The 25247-nt window shown below is 48.4% G+C and overlaps 1 protein-coding gene across 1 annotated transcript in view; it reads right to left on the minus strand.

Moving 5' to 3' along the window:
* RREB1 (ras responsive element binding protein 1) overlaps window positions 1-25247 on the minus strand; it is a 169695-nt gene that overhangs the window by 43961 nt on the left and 100487 nt on the right.

Raw genomic sequence — 25247 nt, forward strand, 5'->3', positions numbered from 1 at the left:
AGGCCCTCTCCGAGCCTCCCCCACGGCACAGCAAGGCCCTCTCCCAGCAGACCGGAGCCGTCATCATTTAGCTCTGCTCGGACACTTCAGCGACAAGCTCGTCTCCATTTTCACCAGTTGTCCTAACTGTCAGGAGCGCCTTCCCCACAGTGAATCCAAAATTCCATCCTCGCTTCGAGTGTCTCTCTCCTCGGGGCAGCATGTGCGCCTACTTCTCTTCCCGAGTGGCAGCTCTTCAGCAGGGTGACAGGAGTACCAGAGCAGGGTGACAGGAGTAACAGAGCGGGGTGGCAGGAGTGCCAGAGCAGGGTGACAGGAGGAACAGAGCGGGGTGACAGGAGTAACAGAGCGGGGTGACAGGAGGAACAGAGCGGGGTGACAGGAGTAACAGAGCGGGGTGACAGGAGTAACAGAGCGGGGTGGCAGGAGTGCCAGAGCAGGGTGACAGGAGGAACAGAGCGGGGTGACAGGAGTAACAGAGCGGGGTGACAGGAGGAACAGAGCGGGGTGACAGGAGTAACAGAGCGGGGTGACAGGAGTAACAGAGCGGGGTGGCAGGAGTGCCAGAGCAGGGTGACAGGAGGAACAGAGCGGGGTGACAGGAGTAACAGAGCGGGGTGACAGGAGTAACAGAGCGGGGTGGCAGGAGTGCCAGAGCAGGGTGACAGGAGGAACAGAGCGGGGTGACAGGAGTAACAGAGCGGGGTGGCAGGAGTGCCAGAGCAGGGTGACAGGAGTGCCAGAGCGGGGTGGCAGGAGTGCCAGAGCAGGGTGACAGGAGTGCCAGAGCGGGGTGACAGGAGTGCCAGAGCGGGGTGGCAGGAGTAACAGAGCAGGGTGATGGAAGTAACAGAGCAGCGTGGCAGGAGTGCCAGAGCGGGGTAACAGAAGTACTAGGGTGGGGTGGCAGGAGTACCAGAGTAGGGTGGCAGGAGTATCAGAGCAGTGTAAGAGGAGTACCAGAACAGTGTGAGAGGAGTAGCAGAGCAGTGTGAGAGGAGTACCAGAGCAGTGTGAGAGGAGTACCAGAGCAGTGTGAGAGGAGTACCAGAGCAGTGTGAGAGGAGTACCAGAACAGTGTGAGAGGAGTACCAGAACAGTGTGAGAGGAGTAGCAGAGCAGTGTGAGAGGAGTACCAGAGCAGGGTGACAGAAGTGATAGCATGTCTCCTGAGTCCTCTCTTTTCTAAATGAAGCGAGGCTGCTGGATTAGCAATGGTCGCTCACGGACCTTGGAATACTCTCTGATCTACAGAGATTCCCCATGAAATCCTCTATCCAGAAGTGAATCCCAATCCAGATGCGGTCCTAGAACTTGGGACGTAGGGCCGGACCATGACACCCACAGGCCACCTCCACGGACCCTGGGGTGGGCTGGGCTGGCGTGTTTCACAGCAGCGTGGCACTGTAAGCTCCTCCCATGTACGTGGTCAACTGTGACCCCTCGGCCTTCCTTCAAACTGCTATCTAACCTTGTCTCCTCTATTCCACATCTGAGCAGTGAAGGGAGGTCTTGTCACTTCCCAGGTGGCCAGGAGGAGAAAGTCTCACCACACGCAACGCTGGTGTGGTTTGGAAGGCTGGATCCCTCACGCCTTGCTGGTGGGAGGGAGAATCGGTAACTACTCTTCTACCAAGTGGCTAAACAGCAGGGGTCAGAGTTTTACCTCTTACTTTTTCATTCTTATGTTTAAATTTAAATTGTATTTATCGTTTTTGTTATTTTTAAAAAAGAATGATTTATTTACTTTTTTTTATTCATTCATTTTATTTTAATTTGACCAGAGAGATACAGAGATAGAAAGAGGGAAAGTGAGAAAGCAAGCCACCAGGTCCAGGACTCGAACCATGGTCAGCCATGTGGGAGTGTCCAGCACCTTAATCACCACGTCACCTGTTGGTCCCCTTGTTCTTGTTATTTTTAATTTGTCATAGGACACAAGCACATGCACGAGAAAGAGAGAAAGCCAGAAAGCAAGCCACCAGGTCCAGGACTCGAACCATGGTCAGCCATGTGGGAGTGTCCAGCACCTTAATCACCACGTCACCTGTTGGTCCCCTTGTTCTTGTTATTTTTAATTTGTCATAGGACACAAGCACATGCACGAGAAAGAGAGAAAGCCAGAAAGCAAGCCACCAGGTCTGGGACTTGAACCACAGTCTGCCACGTGGGAGTCCAGTACCTTAAACACTATACCACTGGCTGGTCCCAGATCGGAATTTTAAACACGAATACCCCTTGCCCTAGTAATGCCACTTCTAGAAGTTTGTATTAAGAACGGATAATAGGACAGGTACGCCAAGACCCACACGCACTGCAGTTCACAGGTGGACACCCTGCACACTCACTCACAATTGCAGGATTTTCCACTGGCCGGTCTGAATATTTGAAACAGACCACTCTGCTTTCCCTCTGCTGTCCTATGCTCCACCGTCTACACAGCTGCCACAGCGTGCTTCTAAAACACAGATTGAATCGTACCACTGCCCAGGTTAAATCCTTTCGACAGCCCCGTTCGCTGAACTAATCTGGCCTCCGGTATGTCCTGGACCACCTCAGTGAGTGGCCTGCCCTCCTCCCCGCCAAGGCCCTCACAGGCAGAGGAGCTGTCCCTGCCTCTCAGACTCTCCCAGCCTAGTCCCCACTTAGGGACTGCCTGCACCCCAGACCTCTCCAGGCCCAACTCCTGTCGTTCAGGTTTCCTGTCACTAGTCCCTTCCCTCGAGGCCCGCCTTGGGGGCCCACACTCACTCCTAGATGCACTCAAGCCCTCCACCTATTTCGTCCTCCTTCACAGTACATGGCAATGGCTACAGCCATCATGTCTTTACCAGGGGTCCTTGAAAAGGTCACAGAAAATGTGTCAGGGAGGAACTATGCATGGGTTTCAATTTTGTTTTTTTTTGGGGGGGGGCACCAAAATAAACTCATACTTGAATTTCATTTTCCACAAACTTTTTTTTTTTTTTTTGGAGAGGTTTTTCGCTATAGGGCGCGTGCGCTCACCAGACAGAGAGACAGAGAGACAGAAAGCGAGAAATCACCCCCCAGGGAGGATGGTCATGCCGCAATCCCTTCTCCTCCATTCTCCTCTTGGGATCTTGGGCACATACGCACATGTGCCCGGCGTGAGTTCTAAGCCACCGGGTCCGGGACTCAAACCGCGGTCGACTACGTGAGAGTCCAGCGACATAGCCATTACGCTAACTGCCGGTTCCCTCATTTTCCACAAACTTTCTGAAGTCCCCTAGTACTTGTTGACTGTTCCCTTGCCCTCAACGGCAGGCAGGTCCTAGGACGGCAAGAAGCTGGTCTCGCTCTGCACTGGCCCCTCCTGGCCCAGTGAGTGATCAATTCGTTCTGGATGTCAGATCCTGGCTGTGCTGCCTGGTGACCACGGAGGTCGCAGTCACTCAGACCACCTCCATCTCACGTCCCACACTGTAAAACAGGGACAATGCTCATCTGTCTTCTAGATCACTGGTCTTCCAGCCGCAGTCCTCTGACCGGCAGTGTCCACATCACTGGGGGCTTGGTACAAACGCACATGCTCACACTCCATCCCAGACCTGAGGACGAGGGGGCCTCCGATTCTCCAAGGCCTGAAGGTGATGCTGGTGGCCCGCGAGTAAGAACTACAGACCACAGTGAACGCTCGGTACTGCCGACAGGTTTGCTGAGCTCTCCGACCGGGACAATGACTTTTTTTGGATAGAAGCATTCGCCTCCAACTGCCAACTCATCTGCCAACATACCAGCAGTTTCTGTGTAAGTCTATCAGGCATGAACACCTAACCAACAGAGTTAAGAAACTTAAGTTTTCGGGACCAGCAGTTAGCGTAATGGCTATGTCGCTGGACTCCCATGTAGTCGATCACGGTTCGGGTCCTGGACCCGGTGGCTTAAACTCACGCTGGGTGGGTGTGCGTGTGCCCAAGATACTGAGAGGAGAATGGAGGAGAAGGGATTGCGATGAGGCCATCCCCCCCTGGGGGGTGATTTCTCGCTTTCTATCTCTCTATCTCTCTCTGTCTTTCTGGTGAGTGCACACGCCCTATAGCAAAAACCTCTAATAAAAAAAAAAAAAAGAAATTTAAGTTTTCAAATTCGTTGGGGTGCAAAATCCACTGGGAATTATTCTCACTGAGTTTAGATGCAGCCCAAAGCAAGGGTAACCAGGCGGAGGCTGTCCACATTATGGCTGCTCTCAAACATCCTTCCGCTCTCTGCATCTAGTCTAGGTGTGACGGTTCAAATCCAGGAGAAAGCGAGACGCTTCCAGTATTTGCTAACTTTTCGGGCTCCATTTGCTCATAGCTTGATTAACGGAGGAGCTGAATGATCTGATCCTCTGAGTGAAAGGCATAGAAGGAAAGTCACTTGGTCACTACATAGAACTTTACACAAGGCACCGGGCACTGCCCAGGGCCCGCCAAACGGACAGCAATAGTTCAAACAGCTCCTGGCAGCCTGGTTAGGGGTACACGACCATCCGTATCCACTGCCTGCTTTTCTTATCCAACAAACCCAAGAGGGAATGAATAGGATTTGGAAGCATCAAGGGATGGCGTAATGATTATGTCGCTGGACTCACATGGAGTCGAACCCGGTTCGAGTCCTGGACCCGGTGGCTTAAAAGATGGCTTAAAACTCACACTGGGTTTGTGGATGTGCTTGCCCAAAATCCCGAGAGGAGAAGGGATTGTGGCATGGCTATCTCTCTGGGGGGTGATTCCTCTCTTTCCGTCTCTCTGTCTCTCTGGCGAGCACACATGCCCTATAGCAAAAATCTCTCTCTTAAGAACAGTAAAAAAAAAAGATTTGGAAGCATCACAGCTCTGCAAACTATATGCCTGACCAAAGACAAGTTTTGTGTATGTTTATAAGAGATGCCTGGGAGAAGAGGTGGGAGAGCTGTGAGCGACGCTTGTAAACACCAATCAAGTTCAGCACAAGTGAAAGGAGGATGGGGAGCGAGGACAGAGTGGCAGGGGCTGGGGGAGCTGGCCAGGCACGGTTCAACCTGGCGATTCCTGGTGCGGCCCCACCTGTGAGCACAAAGGCACCTTCTAGTGATTCGGGTGTTGTTCGGGAGCGGTCATGCCTGTCCAGGAGCAGGCCGTACCAGCTGTGCCAGGGTGTGGAGGAAGGTCTGCCCATGCGTAAGCCGCTGCCCTGACCCAGGAGCCAGCACTCTCAGAAAAGTCTAGAAGTCACCCTGGCGTGAGGTGTGACCTGCTGGCTGCAGCCTGCTGTGGGAACACCTCGGCTGGGCCGCTCCCAAGGCTCCTTCGATACCCCTGGTGAAATACTCACCAGTGGCCAGCGACAGGGTGACTTCGTGTCCTCTCACGTGGATGACAGGGCCAGGAGAGTTTATGACAAAGCGACGCTTTAAATCTAGTCCTGCTCCTGAAGTCTGCACCCAAGGAGGTGTCAGGAAAGGTCATATTCCTCTACAAAATACCCTGCCCTACCCAATTAGGGCAACACATCCTGAGAGTAGGGAATGTCCCTTATTCTGTGGCTGCAGCATGGCACTCCAAAGGGCCAGTGAAAAGATAAAGACACCTTTTATTAAAAAGTAAGGAATCTGGGACAGTCCCCGAGCCAAGTGCTTCAGAGAGACACATCCTGCATGGCCAACTGCAGTTTGATCGCCACGCTGCGACCGCCTGCCTTCGGTCCTCTAGCCCAGGGTCCCCATGCACCAGTACTGGTCTTTATTGTTACAATGTAATTATGAGCAAAATAAAGTATATGATAAATGTAATCTGCTTGAACTCCCCCCTCATCCACCCTGGTCCATGGAAAATGGTCTTCCATGAAGCCAACCCCTGACCTCAAAAAGCTAGGGGACTGCTGTTCCAGCCCACTGCATCTCGGGCACTCGCAAGCATGTTTCTGGCTGATGGGGCCAGGGACTCGAACTGCAGTCGCCATGTGGGATGCAGCTCCTTTTGAGTTGCGTGTTAACTGTTGGGCCTCAGAGCTGGCCCAAGCATCTTTTAAAAAAAAAGTTTTTATTTATTTCTTTCATGAAAAAGAAAAAAAGTAGGGACCAGCAGTTAGCGTAATGGCTATGTCGCTGGACTCCCACGTAAGTTGACTGCAGTTCGCGTCCCGGACCCGGTGGCTTAAAACTCACGCCGGGCGCATGTGCGTGCATGCCCAAGATCCCAAGAGGAGAATGGAGGAGAAGGGATTGTGGCGTGGCCATCCCCCCTGGAGGGGGGGTGATTTCTCGCTTTCTGTCTCTGTCTGTCTCTGTCTGTCTGGCGAGTGCGTGCGCCCTATAGAAAAAAAAAAAAAACCTCTAAAAAAAGAAAAGAAGAGGATAAAGGAAAAAAAAGTAACAACGTGAAGCTCATGATCGACCCCCCGGCCACCAGGCTAAGATTACAGGTGCAGGGTGCACACACCCAGTGCACACAGGCTGGTGGGAGACAGCACCACGTCAGCTGCGTTGTACTGCCGTGCCGAGCTGGCCCTAAGAGGCAGGAAACCTTAATTCCAAGCACAGACATAACCAGAGAGTTCCTTCCTGCTCCTCGTTAACAGACGCTCTGGGGTCGGTCTCCCCTGCTTGGTCCAGGGTTCTCTCAGGCCAGATTCAGGGCCATAGTTCTTCAGGCTAAGCCACTCCTGACCTCCTGTCTCAGGTCCCTCTGCAGTGTCTGGAGACGGCAGCTCTTTTCTGATCTTGGTCCTGGATCAGATCTTCGTGAATCCTTGGTACAAGCACGTGTCACTGATGGGCTCCGCTGAGAATATGTCTTCCTCAATGTCCTGCCGTCCTTCAGGCAGGAGAAGCGACCTTTCGGCTTCGGCTACGGCGTCCCTCTCCTCTCCCGTTCTCGTGGGCTGATGCTGACAGCTGCCCAGTGCGAGGGACTCCGACTACCGCTTGCCCACTTTGCTGATTCCAAAGTTTCTTCCTCTTCTCTGGTTCCCCAGCCCCAGGGTTCTGCTCTTTCCGTTTTTCAAGTTTCCCTTTTCCTTTCATTCATTCATTCTTTGCTCAGACAGAGAGAGACAGAGAGGCAGGAACTCCCGCAGGGTCCGCATGCACATGCACACACACCTGGCATGCTCGGGGACATCCTGGGATGTGAACCCTGGATTGTTCCCATATGAGCCCAGCTGCTTTTCCACCATGTCACAGCTTGTCCCAGGTTTCAAATCCGGGGGGGTGGGGGTGGGGGTGTTGCCTGGCAGTCTGCCTGTCAATCAACATCAACTTTTTCAAAACCACCACGTAAAACAGTACTCCTAACTGCTAGATTTCTGAATCTGGCCGCACTAAACCCTCTAATACCTTTGCCACCGGTGCCTACTCTTATTTTGCTAAAGTAAAATTTTCTATACGCTATTTGGCTCTCAAATTCACAAAAATACATGGTACGTTTTTCATATACAATCAGAGATTCTAGGGACCAGCAGATGGTGAAGCAGTTACGTCGCTAGACTCCCACATGGCCGACCGTGGTTTGAGTCCTGGACCCGGTGGGTTTAAACTCATGCTGGGTGCGCGCGTGTGTGTGTGCATGCCCAAGATCCTGGAAGGAGGATGGAGCAAAAGGGACTGCAGCAAGTCCATTCCCCCCGGAGGGTGAGTTCTCACCTCACTTTCTCTCTATCTCTCTCTCTCTGGTGAGGGCACAGGCCCTATGGCAAAAACCTCTAAAAAAAAAAATCACAGGGATTAGCAGTTGGTGTAATGGCTATGTCGCTGGACTCACATGTAGTCAATCGTGGTTCGAGTTCCGGACCCGGTGGTTTAAACTCACGCCAGGTGTGTGTGCGTGCATGCCTAAGATCCTGAGAGGAGAATGGAGGAGAAGGGATTGTGGCATGGCTATGCCTCTGGGGGGGGGTGTAACTTCTCGCTTTCTGTCTCTGTCTCTCTGTGTCCTTCTGGCGAGCACCCGCCCCCAAAGGAAAAATCTCCCCCCAAAAAAAGTAAAAAAAAAAAAAAAAATCAGATTCTTAAAAATCAAACAAAAGACCTCAGAGGCTGGATGAGTTGACTTTTCTTGCACCCCAAAAAGCTCATCTCATCCACACATGGCTGACAAGTAGAAAGTGACATTTTCTCACCGGACAACCCCCGTTCAATAAATATTTCAGGGCAGCAGACCCTTCCTCTCCCCCAGGCTAAACTTGCTCAATTTCTTCAACCTTCCCATCCAACCTAGAGTCCAGATTCCACTCACGCCCCCAGCTGGCCCCAGGCTAGAAGTCATGAGGGTGTCTTGGGTGAAGGGGCTCCAGTGAAGTCGTCTTTCCAAAGTGGCCTGGTCAGCCCAGAGCCACTACTGCTGAGGAGGTAAAGGCCTGTGGGGTATGTCCTTCAGAGTGGCTTCTGGGCAGGGGCTGAGTTAACAACCCTCCTCCCCAACCTCAGCTCACGGTGGACTTCAAACACCGAATCACTGAGCCCGTTTCTCCATCAGCGTTCAAGGGTTTAGGTTTCTTGCTTTGGATTGGAATTTTTCTTTCTTTTTTTTTAAAGTTTCTTTCTTCATGAATTAGAGAGACACAGAGAGATCCATGCAGAGATAAACAACCCAACAGGGTCCTGACGCTCTGACCCAGCCCCAGACCGCGGCCCGTGCATGCCCAGTGTGTGCAGGGAGGTCTCCGAACACAAACCGGGAACCTGGCTATGGGGCCAGTCTCTCAGAGCGCCGTGTCAGCACGGCTCCACCATCTGGCCCTGCTGCAGGCTTCTTGAATTTAACAGAGCCCGCTCGCTCACACTGGTTTGCGTTGGCAAAGGAGGAAGTGATGATTCTCTTTATAATAAGTAGTGCTAAGTCGCCGTTCGCTGCTCCTCGGCCTTTTCCAAAAGAGGAAGGAGAAGTGCTCAGGCCTGGGCCTCTGCCGGTGGTCTGCCACAGGCCAAAGAGGAACGTGGAGGGCACAGCCATGGGCACGGGGGGAAAAGCAGGGTGGAAAAAGAACAGTCACTGGTACATCAGGGACACCAGGCTCTGCTGGTTGGGAGCCAGTGAGAGACAGCAGAGCAGCAAAGGGCAATCCAGAGAGAATGAACAGGAACGAATGTGAAGAGAGCTGCCCCTGCCGAAACCAGCTTGCAACAGAGCCCCCGACGCCGTCCAGTCGCGGCCACCTCTTATCTGCATGGGACAGACGTGGTACACAGATGGCCTCAGCTTTCCAGAGGTGACATGCCCCAAGGGAGGAGCAGCATGCAGGTCTGCCAACAGCCTTGGAGGGGAAGGGGAGAGCTGGGAGGAAGGGTTTCCATCCTGGTGGAACCCACAGCATGGTGGACTCCAGTTTCCTGCCCATCAGACTGAACTGCAGAGCCCGTGATGGAGCTGGGTTACATAAGCGCGAGGAGTAAGAACGAGGTGCTGACACCACATACTAGTGAACCCATTATGCAACTGAACCTCTGGTTTAAGGAAACACAAGACCTCTCTCCACTGAAGGCCAGCAACCTCTGCATTAAGAACCCCCGAGCCCTGGACAAAGCCCAGGGGAAGAGCCACAGGCACACGTAGGCGCCGGAGGGGAGATGGAGAGGAGACGGGAACCCACTGTCACGCACACACGCGGAGATATTCGTGCTGCGTTCGTTTTTCAGTAGGAAAAGGTGGTGCTCGGGGCAGATGTTGCTAATCGCCTCCCTGAACGCATCAGAAAAGCGTTGCTGGTGAGCGGGCACGTCTGGGTGTTTGCTAGCACCAGCTTGTTAAGCACGAACAGGTCGGACAGGTTGGATATTTCAACAAAGGCAGAAAAATGCACGGGAGAAAGCCCTCGAAAGTGCGGCGGTGGAACGGCAGCCAGGGCCTTGCAGGTTTCAGGTTGATCTGACGCTGGAAATCATGCTCCCTGTCCTCCTCCTCCTGCTCCCTCCTGACTTCGCTACTTTGGGGCCGAAAAAGGCAAATGGGCACACATTTGGGATCTGTCCAAAGTGGCCAGGACGGCGGGTGGGTGGTGTGATGGAGGGGAGGCCGGGGTGCAGCACGCTAGAGCAGAGGCAGCTCCCCCTCCTCACCCTACCCTCAGCAAACCCATCCCTTCCTTTCCGTGACCTAATTTCCAGCTCTCCCAACTGCCGGGTTGTTCAAGTGTGGGCAAGCACGATGCTGCAGATTTGGGTGCTACTAGTTGAACCTGGTATGATGGAGATTTTGCAATATTTCGACCAGCTACGTCAAAAACTCGGCACTGCCTGCATTAAAGGGAGACATTTCTTTGGCATCTGCTTAATCTCCCCAAACAAACAGACCAACAGCGCCTCTGTGCAAACAAAAGAAAACCCAATTTATAACCATCGGCATCCAGGCAGGCAATTGATAAGAAACTCTTTAAATAGGAACCAGACCATAAATTTGGGAAAACGTGATAGAAAAAAAAAGAGGAAAAAGGGAAAGAAAAAAGGCTTTGGCTGCAGTTTAGCAGTCCCTACACTCGGGCAGTTTCTAAGGACCTTTCTTTTTGGTGTAGCTGAACTCACGCTGGTAGTCTGGGGAGAAATTCGCAGTAAGAAGTGAACACTGGTCACAGCACATTCGTCAAACGTTCTTTGGGCAAGTAAAACAAACCAGGCTAATTGTTCAGGGGTATTAGGAGAGAAAACACACACACACAAAGTGAAAGGGAAAATGTTTTGCAGAACATCAAGGCTAGACAACACGACAACGGACTCCACTCACGAGACTGTCAATTAAAATCAGTCACCTTCCAGCTTTGGCATTCTCGTATGCTTTTTACCCTATTTGAATAAAATGCGATGACAAATCACTCCTGCCTACCTTTTCCCTTAGAGAATGGCTGTGAGCCGTCTACTATGTGTAGATTTCTTGATGCAAAGTTAAGAACTCTGTTTGGAGAGGTTTTTTTTTTTTTTTTTTTTTTTTTTTTTTTTTTTTTTTTTGCTATAGGGCACGTGCACTCGCCAGACAGAGAGAGACATAGAGACAGAAAGTGAGAAATCACCCCCCAGGGGGGATGGCCACGCCGCAAGCAATCCCTTCTCCTCCATTCTCCCACGCACAGGCACCCGGCGTGAGTTCTAAGCCACCGGGTCCGGGACGCGAACCGCGGTCGACTACGTGGGAGTCCAGTGACATAGCCATTACACTAACTGCTGGTTCCCCAAAGTTAAGAACTCTGAAAAGAGGGGCCAGTAAGTAATGTGGTGGCTAGGGGCGCTGGACTCCCACCTGCCCGACCACGGTTCGAGTCCTGGACCTGGTGGCTTTCTTTCTTTCTCACTTTCTCTCTTTCTCACTCTGTCCCTCTCCAATCAAATTAAAATAAGTAAATAAACACATTAAAAAGGAAAAAAAAGGAACTCTGCAAAGGACCACAGACTCTCATCCAATAGTCTCAATGCAAATCCACATGGAAGACAGGAAGTGTTGGAATCAGCATGAAGATTTGTACAATGCAGAAATGGAAACTGAGGCGTGGAGGATGCAGCTCTTCTGCCAAGCACGGTCCTTGGACTTAGAACGCAGCCTCTGCTACCCCGCAGTAAAGGGCATGGAGTCTATTTCTTGCTTTTGTAAATCCACGTGCTTAACCGTCACGTGGAAGGACCACAGGCTTCAATCTCTCCAGTGAGAAGAGAAAGAAGGGGACTATGATTTGTTGAGCATCTAGTGTGATACAGAGGCCTGCGCATACATTATGACCTTTAATCCACCTGCTGGGCCCGGAGTAAAATGTTACCCGCCCCCGTTCAGCATGAAGAAATGGAGACCCTTCTGGCCATCAGCTATCAGCACCAGTCAGAAGTGAAAAACGAGAACACACGGGTTTCAGGCGATGCAAGGGCAAAAACATATTTAAATATCATTAGACCAAGAATTTATCTGGTGAGACCAGCAGTTGGCGTGATGGCTATGTCACTGAGCTCCCATGTAGTCGACCGCGGTTTGAGTCTCGGACTCGGTGGCTTAAACTCATGCTGAGCATGTGTGCATGCGTGCCCAAGATCCCGAGAGGAGAATGGAGAAGGGATTGCAGCGTAGCCATCTCTCCTGGGGGGTGATTTCTTATCTTCTCTCTCTCTCTCTGTGTCTCTGGTGAGCACAAACATCCTATAGCAAAAAACCCCTCTCTCTCTCTCTCAAAATAAATAAATAAATAAATAAATAATGAAAGAAAGAAATTCATGACTAGGTTTTTCATGCAATGCCTTTTCCATGCACTTTCTGAAGACTCAATACATAAGGACCTTGTGTTTGTCCGCACGGTTCATGTGGCCATGACTGGGTGTCAATCAGCCCTCTGCCATCTCTGCAGAGCTTCAGGCAGGTCTGGAATTTTTTTTCTACAAGGTGCTTGCACTCACCAGAGAGAGAGAGACAGAGACAGAGACAGAGAGATCGATCACCCCTGGGGGGATGGCCATGCCACAATCCCTTCTCCTCCAGTCTCCTCTTGAGATTTTTTTTAACCATACTAACCTGCTGGCCCAGATCTGGTTTCTAAACAGAGTTAAATGTGTTATGAACCCTGAGCATCCCTGACCGGTCTTTCCACCTGGGCTGTTGAACACCTGTGTGTTTTTGTTCTTCTTTTTTCTTTTTTGTTTGTTTTCTGGAGAGGTTTTTGCTATAGGGCATGCGCTTGCCGGAAAGACAGAGAGAGAAAGAGAGACAGAAAGTGAGAAATCGCCTCCCAGGAGGGATGGCCACACAGCAATCCCTTCTCCTCCATTCTCCTCTCGGGATCTTGGGCAGGCACGCACACGTGCCTGGCGTGAGTTTAAGCCACTGGGTCCGGGACTCGAACCGAGGTCAGCTACATGGGAGTCCAGCGACATAGCCATCACACTGTCTGCTGGTCCCTTGTTCTCCTTTTTTCTAGAACTGTTTCGAGGAAAACAGAATGTTCACAGTAGCGCACAGATTTTTATCCTGCAAGTAACTGCATCCCATGCAAACTATCCTGATACCCCTCCTCTCTGCAGAGGTTGGTCAGGAGGAACAGATGCCCACTGACTCCCCGACTTGTTCTGAGATGGCACTGACTGGACTTTTGAGTGGCCACCCACTCCCGGAGAAGCACAAGTACCAGAGCTAGTTACAGGGTGTCCTCAGAAACTCGATATGACTACGATGGGGAGTTCCCGGCCCTACCTCTTGCTGGGCACTGCGGCTACAGAAGTGACTGTCCCCTGCACTTGGAGACGCTGTCCTGCCACTGCTTCCTCTTGTTTAACGCTGGCCACCTGTTTCAGATACCAAGCCCAGTTGTGCATGCCAAAGGCTGGCTTAGCCTGCGCGTCTGAGAGAGGCATGCTAAATTCAGAGCCTCGGTGCTCTCATTTGTCTGCACGAGGTCACATTTCTGCCCAGCTAGAATTTTCTTCAAGCATAATAGGAACACATAAGCCTCTGTTCCTGAAGACTGTCCTCTACCCAGAAGCATCCTCGGGGCCTATGTCTTCTAGATTTAGCAACAGGAAAAACCACGCTTAGTACAGTTGGAAAGAAAGCCTGCAACAGAACAACTCGATGGCCTTTGGGGAATGTCCCCTCCTGCCTCCACCCTTCTACAAACGGTGGAAGTAAAGATGCATCCCTGTTCTTTTTTTTTTTTTTAAAGAGGTTTTTGCTATAGGGCGCGTGCGCTTGCCAGACAGACAGAGATAGAGACAGAAAGCGAGAAATCACCCCCCCGAGGCGATGGCCACGCCGCAATCCCTTCTCCTCCATTCCTTGGCCACGCACGCACACGCGCCCGGCGTGAGTTTTAAGTCACCGGGTCCGGGGTGTGAACCACAGTCGACTATGTGGCAGTCCAGTGACATAGCCATTGCGCTAACTGCTGGTCTCATCCCTGCTCTTTAGAGAATCAGTAAGGTTAGTCCCACAAGCTTGCCCCTGCCAGGGTCCTTAGTGCGTCCTTAAACATAATATACGCTCCACGGCTCTTCAAGCCGAAAAGCCTATGTAGTCTGTAAAATGCAAAGCAAAGCAAAAATTCATTTCCTATGTTCCCAAGGCCGTTATAGCCTTAAAAACAAAAAAACAAAAAAAAAACCCAAAAACCCACCCAGTTTAGAGACCGGATTTGCTCTGAACGAGGCCCGTGTTCATCCTTGCTGTCCAGTGTTGTTTCGTCATAGCGCTCGTGGCCCCACACTCTGGAGCACGATTTCCACATCGCAAAGCCTGATGCCCTTTTTCCTACACTGAGCTCTCCCCGAGGGCGTGTCCTGGCTCAGTTTCCCAAGTTTGTTTTGGAAGACGAGCACCGCTCAATCCAAATTCTCAACATGGGAGCGACTGATAAAGAGTTCTGGGAAGTGAGAAGCTGGAGCCGCCGTCATGTTTCCGTGATGGGTGTTTTGTACTGGCCGGGAACCTCTTCCCCTGCTCGGCACTGGCCCGTGGTTGGAAAGGTTTGGGACAAAGGATTTGCAAACCTCAGAAGCATGAGAACCCGCAGACAGGGAAGTGGCAGCTCGAAAAGCCATAGCAGGTTTGGTCATAACCTGAGAAGGTCCCTCCCCACCCTTTCTCAAACTGACCTGGAACGGGCATCACTTGCAGCTTGCTACTTTCCAAAATATTGACAGAATTCGTTTTAAATATCATGTGAGTTTATGTACTAGAATGAAACTATGGGAGTTACTGGCTTTCTCAGTCCTTTAATTTATTTATTAGAGATTTTTGCTAGAGGGCACGTGCGCTCGCCAGAGAGAGACAGAGAGATAGAAAGCAAGAAATCACCCCCCAAGGAGGATGGCCACACTGCAATCTTTCTCCTCCCTTCTCTCGGGATTTTGGGCACTCACGCACATGCGCCCGGTGTGAGTTTAAGCCATGAGGTCTGGGACTCCAACGGTGGTGGACTAAGGGAATCCAGTGACGTAACCCTAGGCCGTCTGCTGGTCCCTGTGAAGTTTATTTTACTAGTATTACACTTCTTCTGTAACATAAAACGATCTTATAAAACCAACATAAAAGAAATTCTATGAAAAGACCAACTAGCCTGATAAACAAAGACAACTAACAGGTGCTTCTAAAATGACTGGTGGCCAAAGCAAACAGAGCAAGTCTCTCTACAGGTATCAGCTAAGGACAATCTGAAACTCGGAACAGACGCACTCCTTGGGGTCCATGCTGTGAGGTCTGAGGGCTGGAAAGTTTCAGCAACAGAAACTACTGGGGGGGGCAGGGCTGCCCCATTCAGGGTTGGGCTCCTCTAGAAAAAGGGGCACGCATACACGGAGGCATACAGCATACATATATGTGTGGATGCCGGACTTACCTAAGAGGCCATGGACACGTGTGCCACACATGTACATGTGGAAATGTGCATGTGTGCACACACATGCACACAGAGGCATGCACACGCAGACACGCACCACACGGACACGTGTGGATGCTGGGCTTGTCTGGAAGGATGTGTACACGCAGATGCAGGAGTCACGTGTGCATGTGGGCAGCCTTCAGAGCTGGGGTGGGCAGACGGAGGGAGAGTTAGTGCAGTCCTCAAGGACATTGTGTCCAGACTGACCTTGTTCACCAAGCCCTCAGTGAGACGGAAGCCTGGAGTCTCCAGGACAGGCAATCACGCCTCCGCAGAGCACAGGGCCACGTGGAAGGGAGCCGGCACAGCCGTGGGCGGGCCAAGAACAGGCTGTACAGGTGGACGGGGGCACCCAGGTGTGAGTGCCGGGGACACGCGCGGCGGGGCAGTGCAGCGTGCCCCGCGAGGAGCTCCTGGCTGCTGCTCAACCAGCAGGTGCCCACGGACCTCAGAAAGCAGCAGCCGCAGACGGGGAAGGAGAGAGTGACCATGGTCTGCAGCACTGAATGTTCGCAGTCTACGGCCTCCCTGCCAGGCCAACGGACCCCGGGCTTTCCCGACTCCAATTCCCACACACGTGCCGAGGCAGCAGTGGGCCCGGGGTTAACGTGGCCCAGGTAAGTGCTGGGCATGACCCAGCTCACTCCTGGAGTCTCGGGCTCTGGAACAGATCCACGGGGGCGAATAAATCTAATTCCACGCTTTCTGGCACATTTTTGTGTTTTCACATTTTTATGATTTTTTTTTTTCTAAATGTAGTTTTGCCAGCAAATGAAGGTAGTCAGGATTTTACTGATAGCTACCAAAAAGAAAAAAGAAAAAAGAAAAGTCCTCTTAACCCATTATTTGCAACTTACTGAAGAGAACACAAACGAGATGTAGTGTGATAACCTCAAATACTCCAAATGAATTTTTGTTGCTTAAATTACAGATTCGGGGCCGGCAGGTGGCATGGTGGTTAAGGGTGAAGGACTCCCACATGGCCGACCACAGTTCGAGTCCTGGACCTCGCGGCTTGCTTGGTCACTCACTCTCTCTCTTACTCAGTCCCTCTCTGGTCCAATTAAAAATAAAAATAAATAAGTAAAGAAAGTTAAATAAAATAATTCTCAAAAAAAATGATAGATTTAGTTTTTCCAAAAGCTAAACAAACAAATAAATACCTTAAAATAAGACCTCAATTTGTTTTCTTGCCTTCTTTGTTTTTTAGAGGTTTCGCTATAGGGCACGTGCGCTCGCCAGACAGGCAGAGAGAGACAGAGAGACAGAAAGCAAGAAATCACCACCCAGGGGGGATGGTCACGCCACAATCCCTTCTCCTTCATTCTCCTCTCGGGATCTTGGGCACGCACGCACACGCTCCTGGCGTGAGTTTTAAGCTACCGGGTCCGGGATGCAAACCGTAGTCGACTACGTGGAAGTCCAGCGACATAGCCATTACACTAACTGCTGGTTCAATTTGTTTTCTTGCCTTCTATGGATGTTTAATCAGTCTATTTCCCTCCCAGCACATACATCCATAATCTAAGTCATCATTTATCCACTTATTTCCTGTATTTTATACAAATTAATTAACAAGCACTACTCTAAGCACTTTGCACGTATTTGCTCATTTTTCCCCGTGACATTCTGATGATGTAGGAGTGGATGATACCACCCATCACGGGTCATGTAACTGAGACACAGAGAGGTCAAGTAACTTGTTCAGGTCACACAGCGAGGCACGGTTCTCACAGATCATCGCTGTAATCTTTTCCCCTCTACCAGTGCAAACCCAGAAACAAGCCCTACCCGAGACATGCCTCCTGTGGGCCGTAAACCTTCGGAATTCTCACCAGCATTTAAATATTTCATCTAATTTTTTTTTACTTGTTTAGTTTATTATTATCATTATTTCTTTTGTTATAGGGCACATGTACTCATCAGAGAGAGATGAGAGAGAGCGCAAGCCGCCGGGTCTGGGGCCTGATCCACGGTCAGCCATGTGGTAGTCCAGTGCTTACTCACCAAACCACCTAATGGCCTCCAAACCGTTGAATCCAAGTTCTAAATGAGGTATCACTAGGCCATTTGCTAACAGGCCAAAAAATTAGATTTTGGCAGAGTTCTGCAGAATTAGGGCTAGAACCCAGGCCCCAATAACTAGTCCCTGCCTATGAATCAAGATGGCGTAGAATAAACAATATCAGTACAAAAGGAAATGAGCACAAATGAACATCCCTAAAGCCTGCTTCTAGAAGACATTGATCAGTATACCATGTTCATGAATGACAAGTTTATCTTAGGAGGATACTAAGATCTAAGAAGTTCCAGGGACCAGCGGAGGGCATGGTGGTTAAGGTGCTGGACTCCCACACGGCCGACTGTGGTTCGAGTCTCGGGCCTGGCGGCTTGCTTTCTCACTTTCTCTCTCTCTTTCTCTTGAGAGTGCCTGTGCCCTATAGCAAACTGAAAAACAAAAATAATAAATTAAATGGAATAAATAATTCTTAAAACCAAAAACGAAGTTCCAGATCATTTCCAAATCTGTCTATGTCTACTAGACCAAATAACACAGTAATGAAATAAAATTCAGCTAAAACTGTTGTCAGCCCCCTCCTCCACAACTCCATGCTCACCTATTAGGATGACGGCAACAGCTTAACATGGGAAATAATGCTCTTTGACAGCAAATAATTGTTTTGAGAGAGGAAAAAAAGTACTTTCTCATATGTAAAGTTTCAGGGAAGTTCTAGCCCTGACCTCTCCCACAGTACAGTACAAGTGTGGCCTCTGAGGCCAGATAGCCTCGTTCAAATCTCCGCACTGTTACTCTAATCCTTTCATCTGCAAAGGGAATAATTATACCAGCCTTACAAGGTGGAACACATAAAAATGCAGGTGAGAACAAGGAAGCGGAGGACCTGAGCGAGGCCATAAACCAGCTGGATCTAACAGGACAGCTACAGGACACTCCACCCAGCAGAATACACAATCTTCTCTAACAGGCGTGAGACATTCCCCAGGATGGGCCACCGGCGGGGTGCTAACACAAACCTCAATGAATTGACAAGGACCGAAAATGTGTTCTCCGACTACAGTGGAATGGAATTAGAGATCAGTAACTGGAAAAAATGGGGGAGTTACAGATTGGTGGAAATTAAACCGCATCCTTGTAAATGCCCAATGAATTCAAGAAGAAATGGCAAAATACATTGAGATGAATAAAAACACATGCAGGGAACCAGCAGTTAGCGTAATGGCTATGTTGCTGGACTCCCATGTAGTCGACCGCGGTTCGCATCTCGGACCCGGTGGCTTAGAACTCACGCCGGGCACGTGTGCGTGCATGCCCAAGATCCCGAGAGGAGAATGGAGGAGAAGGGATTGCGGCGTGACCATCCCCCCTGGGGGGTGATTTCTCGCTTTCTGTCTCTCTGTCTCTGTCTGTCTGGCGAGCGCACGCGCCCTATAGCAAAAACCTCTCAAAAAAAAAAATAAATAAAAACACATGCACACACACACACAAGTCTCATGCAATCTACCTTGGGACCAGTCAGTGGCATGGTGGTTAAGGGCACTGAACTCCCACATGGCTGACTGCAGTTCAAGTCCTGGACCCGGTGGCTTTCTTTCTCACCCTCCCTCTGTCTCTCCGTGTGTCAAAATAAATAAATAAATAAATAAAAAGTTAGATAAAGTGATTCTTTAAACACACACACACACACACACACACACACACACACACAACCTTATAGGCTGCAATTAAAACAACACTTAAAGGGAAGTACACAGCTCTACATGTCTAAAGCAGCAAGCCAACGACCTCATCGTATACTGCACAGCACTGGGAGAGGGTAAGCAGAGGTGGGGAAATAATGTTGAGGATAGAAAACTTATAAAATAGAGAACAGAGAAACATCAGAGGACAACCGAAACTGAAAGTTGCTTTTCTGAAAAGATAAAATTGACAAACATTTAGGGAGCTTGACTAAGGGACAAAAAAAAAAAAAAAAAGATGATTAAATTAGATGCACTTAGACTGAAAGAGAAAATCCCAGAATGAAAAGGATTATAAGGGGCAACTATGAAGAACTCTATGCCAAACATTGATGAACTTAATGGAACTTAAGTGAAATGGCCAGGATGCCTAGAAAGACACAAGACAGACTCTTGAAAGTGACTCAAGAATAGAAAACCTGAAAAAAAAACTGACATGAAATTAAACTAGTAATTAAAAACAAAATAAAACAAAACTACCCAGAAGGAAAAGCACAGGTGGCTTCACTGCTGAATTCTACCAAACATTCAAAGAAGAAGGAGTGTCAGCTCTTCAGAAACTTTCCCCCAAATGCAGGAAGGAATGCTTCCCAGTTCCTTCTATGAAAGCTACGATGATCCTAACGCCAAAATCCAAGACATCATAAGAAAACTAAATACCGTATCAATGCAAACATCTTTCATAAAGTACTAGTGAACTGAAACCATCAACATATGAAAATCATTATACACCATGGCCTAGTGGGGTTTATCCTAGAAATAAGTTAGTTTAACTTCCAAACTAGAAGAGAACAGAATAGATGGGGGAAAAAAGAAATCATTTGACAAAACCCAAAACGTTTTCATGATAAAAACACTCAACAAACTAGGCAGAGAGTGGAACTTCCACAAACTGACAAAGAGTTATGAAAAACCACATCTAAAGCTATATATTATGTATGTATACACACACACACACACACACACATATATTGTTTGTTTGTTTCTGCCATAGGACGCATGCGCTCCACAGAGACAAAGAAAAGGAAAGTGAGAAATCACCCCCTGGGAGATGCCCACCCTGCAATCCGTTCTCCATTCTCTTCTTGGGATTTTGGGCATGCAGACACAACGCACCCAATGTAATTTTCACGCTGCCAGGTCCAGGATTCGAACCATGGTTGGCCATGTGGGAATCCAGCGCCTTCACCACCATGCCATCTGTTGGCCCGTAATGTCATATTGAATGAGGGAGGACTGGATGCTTTTTCCCTAGTTTCAGAAACAAGACAAGGATGTCTCTTCACTTCGATTCAACATGGTACTAGAGTTCTCAGCAGGGCAGGCAAGTGAGAGAAAGAAAGAAAAGGGATAAAGGCACCCAGATAATAAGGAAAAGATGAAACTATCATGACCTTCTGCACAGAAAACCTTAGTGTTTCCCCCTGAATCACTAGCGAATAACCAAGGCCGGCAAGGTTTCAGGAAAGGAGATTCAGACACAAATGTGAACTGTAGGTGTTGGCAGTAAACAACTAAGAAATGAAATTAGAAAAGAATTCTACTTCCAATACCACTAAAAAGAAAAAAAACCCTAACAAATAAATTAAACAACACATGCATAAAACTAGCACCCTGAAAACGATCAATATCGACACAGTGTGTATTCATAGAGAGATACGTGCACTCTAGAAAGGCCAGGACGATTTTGAAAACCATCGAGTTTCAGAAAGACTCCCACTTCCTTATTTGAACACTTACCAAAAAAGCAACAATAAGTCACTCGGTGTGGTGCTGGTCTCGGGTCAACTACAAATCAATGGAACAGAACTAGAGGACAGATAGGCTGACATTTATGGCCAACTGAATTTTGGCAAGGATGGTGAGACAATTAAGTGGAGAAAGAAAAGTCTTATTTTTGGTTTATTTATTTATTTAATTAATTGGTTTTAATTAATTAATTAATTAATTAATTAATTAAAATTTGACCAGAGACGGACAGAGCGAGAGCAACAGAGAGGGCAAGTGAGAAAGCAAGTCACCAGGTCTGGGTCTCGAACCACAGTTGGCCATGTGGGACTCTAGCACCCTCAACCACCACGCCCCCTGCTGGCCCTGTTTTACCTTGCCAGAGGTCATGTGCACTCATGGGAATGGGTAGTAGGAAAGTGAGAAAACACCATCCCCCCCCCATGGGAAATGGCCATGCCGTAATCCTTTCTGCTCCATTTCTTCCTCATTTGGGTATTTTGGGGCATGCACGCACGCAGGCACACACACCCCAACAGTATTTCTCAAGCCAGTTCCAGGACTTGAACCTGCAGTCTTTCACATGGGGTGCAGTTGCCTTAACAACCATGCCATGGGCTGGCCCCCAAAGAAAAGTCTTTTCAACAAATAATTAGAAAAACCGGGACTTGGATCCCTTCCTGATATGTATGCAAAGATTAACTTAAAACAGATCATAAACTTAAAGGTAAGAACTGCGAAATTCCAGGAAATACTACTTCACACTTATTAGGGTGACTGAAATGAAGACTAAAGAAGTAACAACAGTGGGGAAGGGTACAGAGAAGTGGGAACCCTCGCACCCTGCTGGTCGGAATGTCAGATGGTGCAGTCACTCAGGAAAAGAGTTTGCAGTTCCTCAAGATGTTAAATATGGAATTACCCAACAATTCGACTCCAAAGTGTTTACAAAGAGAAATGAAACGTGGCCAGACAAAAAGCTGTACAAGAATCTTCACAACAGCATTATTTGTAATAGCCAAATAGTAAAAACAATCCCAAAGTTCATCAACTGATGAAGGGACAAATAAAAAGTAAGATACATAGCAGCTGGCAGGTGGCATGGTGGTTAAGGCACTGGACTCTCTTTCCCTCTCTGGTCAAATTAAAATAAATGACATAAAGTTAAAATAATAAAGTAATTCTTTTTTTAAAAAAAAAAAAGTGAGCTTGACAGTGAACTATGATTAGATGATAAAGAAATGAATCCCCATAGATTTATATATGTTCAATGGGTGAAATGCATGGTATATGAATGACATCTCAACAAAAAGATAAAAAAAATAAGCAGGTCATGTTTAGCCCATGGTCTGAGAGCTACACAGCCTAGGTATCATAGCTTCAGCACTGCCAGAAATGTCACGCTAGGAGACAGTAACCATGCCTTTCCTAAATGTGGTTAACGTGTTATTTATTTTCACAGATAGGCCTCAAAATGGACATTTCCCGGGATCAGCAGTTAGCGTAATGGCTATGTCGCTGAACTCCCATGCAGTTGATCGCGGTTCGAGTCCCGGACCTGGTGGCTTCAATTCATGCCGGGCACGTGTGCATGCATGCCCAAGATCCCAAGAGGAGAACAGAGAAGAAGGGATTGCGACATGGCTATCCCCCTTGGGGGGTATTTCTCACTATTTCTGTGTCTTTCTCTGTCCTTCTGGCGAGTGCACGCACCCTATAGCAAAAGCCTCTAAAAAAAAAAACCAAAACAGGACATTTCCTGAACCAGGAGTGATTGGGTTTAAGACTATAGATGTCTCACAAGGATCACAGGCAGTCAGTGGTCAGGGCCAAAACAGCCACGAGGGGGGTCCTTATCAACGTGCATGCCTAAAATTCTGAGAGGAGAATGGAGCAGAAGGGATTGTGATGTGGCCATGATGTTTAGCCCATGGTCTGAGAGCTACACAGCCTAGGTATCATAGCTTCAGCACTGCCAGAAATGTCACGCTAGGAGACAGTAACCATGCCTTTCCTAAATGTGGTTAACGTGTTATTTATTTTCACAGATAGGCCTCAAAATGGACATTTCCCGGGATCAGCAGTTAGCGTAATGGCTATGTCGCTGAACTCCCATGCAGTTGATCGCGGTTCGAGTCCCGGACCTGGTGGCTTCAATTCATGCCGGGCACGTGTGCATGCATGCCCAAGATCCCAAGAGGAGAACAGAGAAGAAGGGATTGCGACATGGCTATCCCCCTTGGGGGGTATTTCTCACTATTTCTGTGTCTTTCTCTGTCCTTCTGGCGAGTGCACGCACCCTATAGCAAAAGCCTCTAAAAAAAAAACCAAAACAGGACATTTCCTGAACCAGGAGTGATTGGGTTTAAGACTATAGATGTCTCACAAGGATCACAGGCAGTCAGTGGTCAGGGCCAAAACAGCCACGAGGGGGGTCCTTATCAACGTGCATGCCTAAAATTCTGAGAGGAGAATGGAGCAGAAGGGATTGTGATGTGGCCATGCCCTCTGAGGGGTGATTTCTCACTGTCCCTCACTAGCTCGATCTGGTAAGCAAACGCGCCCTGAAATAAAATGATGAGCTAAAACAGAACACGGACTAAAACTTCTTTTAATGATTCATTCCTTTCATGAAGTCACAGAATATTTCAGTTTTACGAGTTCAGACAGGGAAATGCACAGGCTTCAAAGCACTGCAGCATTACTCCGAAATGCAAATAACAACAACAACCTTTATAGAATGTTTATACGTTCCAGGAACTGCACGCTAAATTCAAAGCTCATCCTCCTCATCCTAATCCGATGAAGGACATAATATTAACAATTTCATTGTAGACCCAGCCATGGGGGCACAGGGCAGCAGAGCATGATTGCACATGCTGGAGCCATATGGGGAGGCCCTGGGTTCGGATCCCAGGTCAACCTGAACACACAGAGCGCCCAAGGGGCATCTGTGATCTTGGCAGGGTAAGGTACTCTATCGTCTATCTCTATATATTTTTTAAAGAATTATTTTATTTAACTTTATTTATTATTATTATCATTATTATTTTCCAGTGTGATCAGAGAGAGACAGAGAGAGAGAGAGGGGAAGTGAGAAAGCAAGCCACCAGGTCCAAGACTTGAACCGTGGTCGGTCATGTGGGAGTCCAACGCCTTTAACCACCATGCCACTTGCTGGCCCTGTCTATCTTTATATTAAATAAACTTAAAAAACAAACAAACCAACAAACCCACCTCATTTTAAAAATAAGAAAATGGAGGTCCAAATTTTCTATCCTTATACAAGGACGGAAAATTGAAAAGTGGCAGTTGAGGCTTGAACTCAGTACTTCCAAACTGAGAAACGTCCCACCACACGTGTGTGTCCCAAGTACACACTGTGGTTCATAAAATGATTTTAGCTGCAAGATTTAGACCATCTCATTTTGCTATTTATACATGGCCAAATATAACTAGCATATCAAGTTCACAACAATTATATGGAGTCTTATTTTAAAATAAATATGTAAAAAAATGTTAGGTTTTAAAAGCAGCACAGTGACTGGAAGGAAATATGGAAAAATAAAAACAGCCTGGTTTTCTTTCTTTCTTTTTTAAATAGAGGTTTTTTTCCTATAGGGCAAATGCGCTTGCCAGAAAGACAGAGAGACAGGAGACATGAAGCGAGAAATCACCCCTCAGGGGGGACGGCCATGCCGCAATCCCTTCTCCTCCATTCTCCTCTCTGGATCTTGGGCACGCACGCACACGCGCCCAGCGTGAGTTTAAGTCACCGGGTTTGGGACTCAAATCATGGTCGACTACATGGGAATCTAGCAACATAGCCATTACGTTAACAGCTGGTCCCTTTCTTTTTTTAAATAATTATTTATATTTCTTTATTTTAACTTGACCAGAGAGGTACAGAGCGAATGAGAGAGAGAGAGAGGAGGAACGTGAGAAAGCAAGCTGCCAGGTCCGGGACTTGAATCGCAGTCAGCTATGTGGGAGTCCAGCATCCCTAACCACATGCCACCTGCTGGCCCTGCAGCTTGACTTTCTGAGAAGATGAAATTCTAAAGAATCTTCTTCTAACTCTTCTCCAAGCATTTCAACATTCTTAATATGTTTGTGTTAAAAAAAAAGGCATAAAAATCCTGTTCTAATCCCCCAAAACATATGTAATCACTCTATGAAATAGGCTTTCTATTGGTTCAGCCCACAAACTTTTAATATGCTCACCGCTATGGGCCCCAATCTCTGAGTGAGCATCGCTCTCTTTTGGGAAGTAATTTCCTGACATTTATCAGATTTTTTCCCCCTTCGTTTTATCCTGAAGCTCCAGGACCGGGCTACTTTACTATTTATTAATAAGTCCCAGAAGTTGGAGCTAGTGAAAAATCTGCAGGGAAGGTAGGCATGTACAAATTTTAAAAATCTTATGAAAGCTTCCTTCCTCCATT

The sequence above is a fragment of the Tupaia chinensis genome, unplaced genomic scaffold, assembly GCF_000334495.1.
Source record: "Tupaia chinensis unplaced genomic scaffold, TupChi_1.0 Scaffold000048_1, whole genome shotgun sequence".
Lineage (NCBI taxonomy): Eukaryota > Metazoa > Chordata > Mammalia > Scandentia > Tupaiidae > Tupaia > Tupaia belangeri.